Raw genomic sequence first — 10,146 nt, 5'->3', positions numbered from 1 at the left:
GGGGGCGCGGCGGCCGCGGGTCACGTGGGGCGCGGGCCGGGTCACGTGGGCTCGCGGCCGCGCGGCGCCATTAGAGGCGTCAGGTGACGGGCGGGAAATGGAGCCGGGCCCGGCCCGCCCTCAGCGCCCTCAGCGCCCTCAGCCCGGCCGGTCCCACCCTCTGCGCTCACCCCGCACCGCCCTGCGTGCCCCGGAGCTCGGCGACTGCGATAAGGGCCGCTTGATTTGTGACATTCCCCGACTCCGGCGCACAGTTTTGCAACCTCTGTTTAGCATGTTATTTTTACAACGAATTACGTTTTCCTGTTCGCTGCTTCCTGGATAAATGTAAATAAACTTCTTAGGGGAGGTGAAATTGCACTTGAAGSTTTATCTCATGGTTTGGTCACYKCTTGCAACAGTGTCGTACATTTTCTGTTTTCCTGCAAGGCAGAGTTTTCCTAAAATAACTGTTCCTCGTTTGCTGGAGTTTATGCACAAGGATCTTAACTCCATTTCTGACTTTTTTTTGTGCAGCTCTCTAATGATCCTGACAAGAACTAACCCCTGGTTACTAACTCTCTCACATTACTGACATTTTCACTCCCAAGATCTCTGCTGCCYCGGAGCTGTCCCCACCCATGTCCCTGGCAATGTCTCGCTTCTCGCAGCTCCCTGAGGTCATTTCTGGCATCTCACCTTTTTCTGGCCCTTTTTGCTCCAAACCGGTTTCCTTTGCCATSGACCAAAGGATCGCAGTTTCCCGTAGCGCCTTCCCCGGGGCTCGGGAGCTGCTGCCCCGGGCTGAGGAGGGAAGTGCCCGGCTTTGGCTGGCACTTGGGGACATCCAGCTGTCCCCAAAGCCTTTCCCTTCCTTGGGACAAGGTTGGCCCTGCAGGGCTGGCTCCAGGTGCCCTCCAGCCTCGGCTGATGGAGGGAAAGCTGTCAGGGAAGAGCAACAAAATCTAATAAACKCTCTGTATTTAACAGGCATTCAACTCTGCAGCTCGTGTTTTGCTGTGTTTGARTGGGATAATGCTTCTGATGTATTTATTTTTACTTGTGTACAATGCTTTCTGTTCCATGACGTGTTCTTCTGCACTGTAGAAACATAGCATTATTTTTCTCAGGAATTTTAGTAAATGTGAGTGCTTAAATTTTCTGAAACCATGTAAAATATTATTTAAAAGGTTSTCTTAACTCTGAAAATGAAATTTGCTTACACTTCTGATTACATACATAAATAAATCTGTCATCAGCAAATGCAAAACAAATTATCACGGAGAATGTAGCTTAAACACAGCCTGTCAYAGCAAATTTAATTAAAAACTGGTGTTTATCTAGATTATTTTCTACCTTCACTGGGATGTGTCTGATCAAAAAGGAAACCGACCAGGCAGGCCAGGAAATTGTGGAAGGACTGTCAGCTCCTTTGAGTGCTGTGTTCAAATATATGTCTAATCCAATTAAACCCAAGTAAGTGGTCAGAGTCTGTGGCATGCCTTCCCAACAACTCCTCCCGTGACAGAACTCGGGGCAGTGTTTCAGTGAAGCGCTGCAGTTGCTGAGATAGGCAGAGCAGATGGCAGCGGTATCAATTGGTTTTCAGCCTGCTTAAATACGCTGCCTTACCTGCACTTAATGTTGATCTTTTGCCTTAACATGGTAACATTAAATCCTCAGTTCTGGAAAGCACATAAGAGTGTTTTAAGAATATTATTAGTTCCATGATCAAAATAAAGGGGGGGAGAAGATGTGATGCTAAAAAATGATAGCAGATAATGAGAAGAAGGAGGAAAAAAACCCTTTTATTTCAAACAGTAGTCAAAGCACTGCTAAGAAGAGTTTGTGTAAGCAGAAATAGGAATATTGAGACAAAGCTAAGCCATAAGCTAAGTCAGTGTAAATATGCCATGGTTTGGACTGTTTCCATCTTCAGTCAAGTTCAGGARTCACATGGATGAGTTCATCCTACAGGCAGGATCAAGAAATTCCCTGTACTGTTACTCGTATAACTGTTAATTCTTGTTCTGTAAATAGGTCTCTTGAAAAGGGAACATTGTACCACAAGGCCCCCGGAGCCCTGGGATCAGCGGTGCCAGGTCAGGCCAAGGACAAACACCAAGGAGCTGCCCTACAGTGCCCCTCTGTAGTGGGGGTGGGAGGCATTTCAGATTTTTGTGCTAATTTAAAACTGAAGCCACATCTCCCAAAATCATCGTAATTATACCGGTTGTATGATTTGCGTGGGACATTGCAGCCATGGCTTTCTTGGTAGCTGCTGTTTGTGTTTGTCAGCATGAACCTGAACCTCCCCATCATCCCAACAAAACACATAAGCATTAAGTACATACAATTTTCCCAGAATTATTTAAAAAGACCTCAAGCCTTTGTGCGGGGGTGACAAGAGAGAGAAATAAGACATGTTAAAATGTTTTATAAAGATATATTTTAACTTCTAAGGCACTCAGGAACCATGGTGATGGTTCCTGAAATTGCTTAGATATGAGCTCTGATCCACAGGGAACAATCCTAAGATTCAAAAAGAGCATCAGCTGGTAATAACTTCTAGTCAGTACCTACCTGGGCTTGACTGTGCTGTGACACACAGCAGAAATCCCTTGAGACTGATCTTCATGTGAATGTCGACCACTGCTTTGACAGTGTAAAGTGACCTCARTGAAAATGAGGCTGTCTCTGTAATCCTGCACTGTTGGGAGGTTAAAAACAGTCCCTCATCCAGATTGCTGGGCACTTGGTGCCAGAACAAATTGACTTTACCCCCCAAGTATTTCCTTTTTCTGCATTCAGCATGCTGATGGACTTTGCAGGGAGCTTGCTGTGGCTTAGACATCATGGAGTTAAGATGAGCAAACAGATTGCTGTGGTTGTTCTGTGCATGCCAAGGGGAGCACAAAAGATTATTAATTGYAGAATGATTCTGTCAGTAAACAGCCTTGATCCTGCACTGGTATCATTCTGTCACCGTCAGAACCTGTCACTTTTGTAGGAGATGTCTGGCATTATCTATCATGTTCTGGTTAGATTTGTTTTTCACAAATATGGCTTGAAAACAGTTGCAATATCAAGTCATTTTTATGTTCCTTAGCATTGAACAAGTAGTTTACAATCATACTCTAAATATTTTAAAAGGGATCCATTTTACAGCAACCTTAAAAGCTTATTATATAAATCTATCTATTTTAATTAATATCCTAACATTTTGTTGCTCTCTATATAAAATTAAGTTGCTTTTATTTTTCAACTGCAGTAGTAGCAGTATCCAGGCACTGTCCTGCAGTTCAGTAATGGAAATTTCCCAGCCTCAAAGCACACTCTGTCTCAGTCAGCTGCAATAAAACTCTGAGTGATTTCAATATTGTTGTGTGCTTTACTTGTCCTCAGTTATCTGGAGCTTGTATCTTTTGAAAACCAGCTACTCCTCATGAGCTTGCTTCATCTTGCCCAAGACTTAAAATTCAGTAAACAAGCTGGGGATGATAAGAGAATTGAATCACCAGCTAAAAAGTTATTTTACAGGACTGACAAAACAAAACATACATATAGTCAGTATTTATACCGCATGTTACAGCGACTTGTGAATCTTCACTGAGGTCCTGCTACATGACCCCAGTTTTCTTATGCTGAAGCTTTATGCACTGGAAGGCTATTAAGCTCTTACAAAAAGATTTAGCTAGTACATAGTATCAGTCTCTTGATTTCTGCTATCATTGATTGCTAAGAGAACACATTTAAAAAAAAAAAGGAGATAAAATTATTACATAACCTTAGAAGACTAATAATTTACAAATACTAGAACATGCAGTGTGTTTCCCCCACACTTATTCTTGGTTCAGCTGTAGGCAGGACAAGKGATGCCTCCAGCAGAGGCAGAAGTCAAAGCATGTAGAAACAGGATTATTAGGATTTTATGTTGTCCAAATATTGCATTTTTAATGCTTTTTGCTCATAGCTAAAAATGTAGGGAACTTCTGTAATGAAGAGGTTGGCTGATGTGAGGACAGAGGAAAAAAGGGTGGTGCAAGAACGAATAAAAGAGAATGGGGGGAGGGGGAGGAATGTAAATTAAAAGTCAAATGAGCAGGTAGCAGAACTGAGCTGTGGGWATAGAAGGGTCCTAGTTGGAGGGGGAATATCCAGACCCCACTGCATCTGGCTGTGTGCAAATGAAGCCCTTGGCAGACACACAAGTCTATTCATGGAGAACCGGTTTGGGGAATGATGCCAGGCCTTCTAAAAAGAGCTCACCAGGACTTGCTTTCCCTGACGCCATCGTCTGCCRGGGTGATGCTCATCACAATTGCATGTGGCTGATGACTGTGATGGCACAAGTACACGTCCTACTTGTCTGCTGTTATTAGATTGAATCTAAACCATGGGCAGTGGCTGAACAGAGACAAGTGATAGGGCACAGTACACTGATGGCACTCCGAGATTTTCACCAGGGTTGAAAATCCAGCCAGCATTAATGGCTGTACATCCCATGAGAGGTGCGTGGCAGCCTTTGGGAGTAAGTTGGACACCGCAGCACAGCAATCCTGAATACAAGGCTCCACATGCAAACTGTCACACTGAGCTTTTCCGTGCATGTGACAAGGAAACAGGATTCCCTCTGCTCCTCTGCTGGGCACTCCTGACCGTGCTGACGGGGAACTGCAGGAGAGGCACTTCCAGGTTTATGGCTGCAGGGAAATCTGCACCTTTGCTGTCTGCACCTGTAATGTGGGAGGGAGGGGAGATATCAGTCTTCTTTCCTCATACTTTGTTCAATCCACTGACCTGACAGCCCAAAGAGCCTCTACTGCTKAGTTTTAATAGGTTTTATATAAATTACATTAATTTCTACAGCACAAAATTGCCGAATCATCATTCATTTTTTAAAACAAACATTTCTTTTGCAATTTTGCCTATCTATAGCAGATAAAAGCTGTGAAGAGAAGAGAGATTTCCTGAAGRAAGTGGTGTCACCATATTTTGAAAAAAAAGAGCCAAGCTGTTGGAATCAATGTTGCATTATGGGGTAATGCAATACCTCTGAGCACTTCCTGTTTATCATGAGAGATATCGTTTTCACCACATCATAAAACTTTCAAGCATTTGTTAATAAACACTCTTAGAAAAAATATCCAAATATACAACCCCTGTGGCATCTGTCTTTATAAACAAAAGCTTTTCCTTATATATATTGGATGGCAATTTGTGTGAAAGCAGCTGATTTTGAGGACCCCATCCAGCTCCTGCTGAAGGCCATGTTGCATCTCTCATTAGGTCATTGCACCCCAGCACATSATTCTTCTTGTGTAAACAGCAAGATGTTTGAATGAGCAAATGTAATTTTTACTATCATCATTCATCATTTTTTTAAACAATGTAGGGACACAGAATGAACATCTGCAGAATTGCAGCAGAGAGTCTTGTATGAAAATGGCAAAGTAAGATTTGCCTTTAGCAACAATAATTGCCACTGCTGAGGTACCTAATCAAATACACAAATTGTGCAGATGTTCAGAGCGGTGCTGTCGCGCTGTGTGGCCTTTTTCACTTGACAGCTTTGTTGCCTCAATTAATTCTCCTGGATAAATTAACCTAGCTGGGAAAGGGAGAGCYGGGGAGCAGAAGAGTGCAGATTTTTCAACACCAGCAACATTGATGGTGCAATTTACACGCCCAGCAGATAAAATCTTTGGCAAGGAAATGCAAACTATTGTGACTGATATTCAGGATGTTCTTGTGATCTGGCTGGAACTTGGTCTGCAGCTGACAGACACACAGGGTGGGGGTCAGGGAGGGAATTCAAGATTTCTGCCAGTTCCATAGGGAACGAGTATTTTGATAGATAACTGTACAACAACCACACTGTACAGTCAGACACAAGACAGGCTGGTGCCTCATTCAGCTTCACCACTGAAGGAGGCCTGTAATGTTCAAAGCAAACTACAAAGCTTATCTGTTTGTTCAAGATGGGAACATCTGAACTGCAGTTTCATGTGGTAAAATCCTGCTGCACGGAAGTTCAAGATGGGCAATGACTGTGTACAATTCTTACTTCTTTAAATGGCTATAACATTTAAAACTCTGCCACACAGACTGTTATCAGTCAGACAAGAGGAAAGACTGAACCTCAGAAAGATGTTCCCTTCAGCTACCAACATTAGATATAGCAAAATTGAATTAATAATTAAGACATTTGTAGCTTTTTGGATTCTGAAAGTTTTAACAATGGGAAAATGATCTGGATCACATTATCTTTGTCTTACCTGACATATGGTGGTTATTACTGCAGAAATACACAGAGCCTCATGATAAGAGATGCCTTTAATAACTGCAATATATCCACTGTAATCAGGCACTACATTTATCTTACTGCATTACTGAGTCTCTGTGTTTTGTACAAGTGACACAAAATTGTTGTGAGGATCTATCAGTGTCCTGGATCTCAACTAAATTTTCAATATGATGTCTCATTTCCAACTGATGTGAACAGCCAAACTCAATCCCTGGCCTGGAAGTCCTGAGAGAAAGACAAGGAAAACTGCTTTTTAAAAAAAACCCCAAAAACACACAAGAAAGAACACCATTCTTTTAGAAGGATATGACAAAATATCTGTAGGATGATGCTCTGCATCCAGTTTTCCATGTACCATTAATGGCAGCAGGGTAAGGTTAAGTGATCACGCTTGCCAAACAGCACGTGTGGGGGAGCAGACAGCAGATGTGCAGCCACTTAGCCTATGCCTTGTGCACCAGACCGTGGTATGGAAATGCACGTGGATATTTAATTGTTATTCAACTACAAGTTGCTTGGATTTATGAGTCTGGGAAGCGCAGATGCTGCAGTGAGGAATGAGTGTTTATTAGCACAGGAGCTGTGCTGGCCTTTCCTGCAGAGAGGCAAAGTGCCCCCGTCTAGAGAAAATGGATTAAAAGGGGGCAGTGCACCACTCTCATGTCCCATTTACCTTTGTGAAGTGCAGCTGGAARGATGCCAATATATGGATACATTTCCATCATGAACTCTAAACAGCTTTTACTGCTGCTTATCRCAGATAATAAAAATGCAGCAGCTGTCCTTTTATCAAAACCCAATTTAGAGAAATGTATGGCTAAATAAGGGACATAAGCATCTTCAGGGGCAGCTACATGGATATGAGAATCAACCCTTTAAGAGCCAGATTAGAAAGATGGGAACATCGCCGTGTATTCCAGCATTTTTGCAGTGCTTGTTGCAGCAGCCTTCTGTGGTTACTCTGCACGTGTCCTCTTTCCTTCTTGGTTCCYCTTGCACTACTCTTCCTCATGCCAACATCCTGCTGGGCTGCTGCAGTCCCATTCAGTCCTTTCTCTGCCCTGTGGGCTGGTGCTRCTGGGTGACCTTCCTTCACCTCTCCAGTCAGCCTCCCTGCTCAGGCTTGTTTATCCTGCACCCTTTTGTGGCAACTCCAACTTGGAGGTGAAGTGGGAGGTTAAGCATSAAATAGGAGCAAGGCACCCCCCAAAACACCCCAAATGTGCAGCAAAATTCTTATGTTTGTACTTCTGTACCACTCACTGCAGTCTCCATTCTCACAGTGTCCAATTCTTCATCTTTCCCGGGTTGGTATATTTTTTACTGAATTCATTTTCTTGCATTTTCCTGAGCTGCATGAGCTCATTAAAGAGTCAGACAAGCACCAGACCCGTACAAAGAAAGCAGCAGGGCTGGAAGCAGAAGCATCATTTTGATACCAGCAGTCCTTTAGATTTGGCTCAGCTGCCAGGTGATATCACTCCCTGAGACTAGTTTCAGCTGTGAAATCRGTAGGTTTGACTGCACTGCTGAGAAACCTTCAGACACTTCTCTTGYCTTTGCCRTCCTTTGCTGCACTTYTGTCTGTTCTCGAAAAATGCAGGAWAAAGCAATCATGAGGGCAGTTTTGTAGTGACTTCCTTATCACATCCTTTCTTCTCATCCTCTGCCTCTCCTGTTCCTGCCATTTATGCTTTCCAAAGTCTCCCTGCTGTAATTCTCTGTGCTCCTGGTGACTTTGTCTTACCCTCTCAGGAGCAGCTGTTGTCCTCTAGAAATGCCCTCCCGATCCAAGATCCTTTTCCTTGCAAACTACACCAGCAAGACAGGTAAATCCAGGCCTCCTTTCTCAGGACAAGTGTTCAATAAAAAAGTATTACACAATCCCCAAGACATGCGCATTACTCACCAAAACAATGCTGGGGATCCTATTTGAGCCTCTCTCTGCAGTGGTACCAGTGCCCTGAAGGCAGGACCCAGCAGCAGRGCTGGGGGTGTAAAAACCCAACGCCTGCAATGGAGGGCACTGCTYTGTGCAGTGATCAGCAGCCCTACTGTGAAGGACAGAAGTATCTTGCTGTGTTTGTTTTGTGATGTGTTCTAATAATTTATACTGTTGGATTAATAAAAATAACAAGATAGAAGCTTTCCAAATGGAGTCCATTGCTGTCCTTCATTGCTCTACCCTYGTTCCACACACATCAGGAAGTGTGCATTATCTGGTAAATCAAGACATTAGAAACAAATAAATGCCTTTATATTGTAAGGGGGAAAAAAAAAGAAAGCCTTTCTAGAAATACTGTAGAAACAGTCACATCCTCTATTTCTGCCTTTTATAAAAGGCAGGCTGTGTCTTATTATCATCAAGGAAGAAGTAAACAAATGTAATTTAATCAGTTCTGTCTTTCGTTGATTTGCATCAGCAAGAATAAAAGACAAAGGCAGAATGGAAAACAGCAGCTTTGTGCTAAAAGTTTCAATGCACAAAATAGTTCTTTCTCCAGCTGTCAAACATTAAAAAACGCTCTGCATACCAGTAATAATAAAAGTGTCAAACAATTGACCACAATGGGAATCACAATGCTTCATTAAAAGCTCTAAAGCAGAGTAGAAAAGCTTCCAGACATTTGCTAAAAAGAACTAAATGCTCAGATACTTTCAAAAAGTGTCAGAAGATGCTTTCATCTAGTCTAGTCAYGCAGATAAATATCTCCTTGCTTATTCCAGCCCGGTCTCCGAGCTCCTGCTGCTTCAGCAGTATCAGCTGCATGTGCCACTTGCTGTCCCGAGGCAGAGGCAGCTCCAGTGCACCACGAGAGTTTAATGTCCTCTCCAGCGATGAGCCTCCACTGCATGTGGCATGGCAGGCATTTAATCAGTAATTTAGTATTTACATACGTAATTATGTATTATTTGAGAACCKAACCTATTTGTTCAGCTGACAGGAGATGTTGTGATAAGGAATTTCAGCAGACAGGATATTTATAGATCCTTTATCTCTACGTACAATCAGAGCTAAAACGTCAAACAATACCCCGAATGAGGGGTTGTTTCAGTTCAACTTTTCCCCATTGTTGCTTTTCCTTTTATTTTTTTTCTCCCTCTGTCTGGTTACTGCCTAAAACTTGGCAGTGAGAGAAAAAAGGGAAYGTGACTCACACTGACAACTTCATTTGCTGTAAGAGACCTCAGTAATTGCTCTAACCCACTTACAGGAAAGCTACCCCTCCTCTTTCTCTCCTTCTCCACCCTTGGACAGACAGAGGCCACGCTTGTAACAGGAGCAGCGGGCTGCTCCCAGAGGTCACGCTATCACTTATGGAGTAACCAGGCCTTCCTTTTCACTTTTCTTCTTCTGGATTTCAAGTTAACCCCTCACCAGAATTCAGAGCAGCGTCAGTTTAAGGGGCATCTTTGTGCCRTGGATTTTTCATGAACCTAATAATAAGCAGGGTTTGCAAAGGGCTCACGGCTCAAACACAGCAGGGGTGAGGTGGCTGCTCCCACAACACTCCGGGCTTGGCAGCCAGCACAGCAGCTCCAGGATAAAGCTGCTGAGGAGTCAAACAATTGTTGCCTTTTCCTTTCCTTGTGGGATGGGGGCAGGGAATGGTAAATAGAAACAGGAGAAGAATCAGCACAGTGCCATGCAACACTCTACCAAAATATATTTTCATTTTTACTTACATAATCAACATGAGAGCAGCATTCATAGTGAGGTGGCGGAACAGATGGCAAAGACTTAGTTTTCAGCAAGACGTTAATTAACAACAACTCGGGTTTCTGCTAGAGAAGAGGGTTTGTTCTGCTCCAGCAGGGTTGAGATGGGTGCTTACTACATAAAACAAAACTCAGTTTCC

This window comes from Malurus melanocephalus, unplaced genomic scaffold, assembly GCF_030028575.1.
Source record: "Malurus melanocephalus ecotype Western Australia unplaced genomic scaffold, MMel_1.1 scaffold_102, whole genome shotgun sequence".
Classification (NCBI taxonomy): Eukaryota; Metazoa; Chordata; class Aves; order Passeriformes; family Maluridae; genus Malurus; species Malurus melanocephalus.
Note: the sequence above shows the minus strand (reverse complement) of the source record.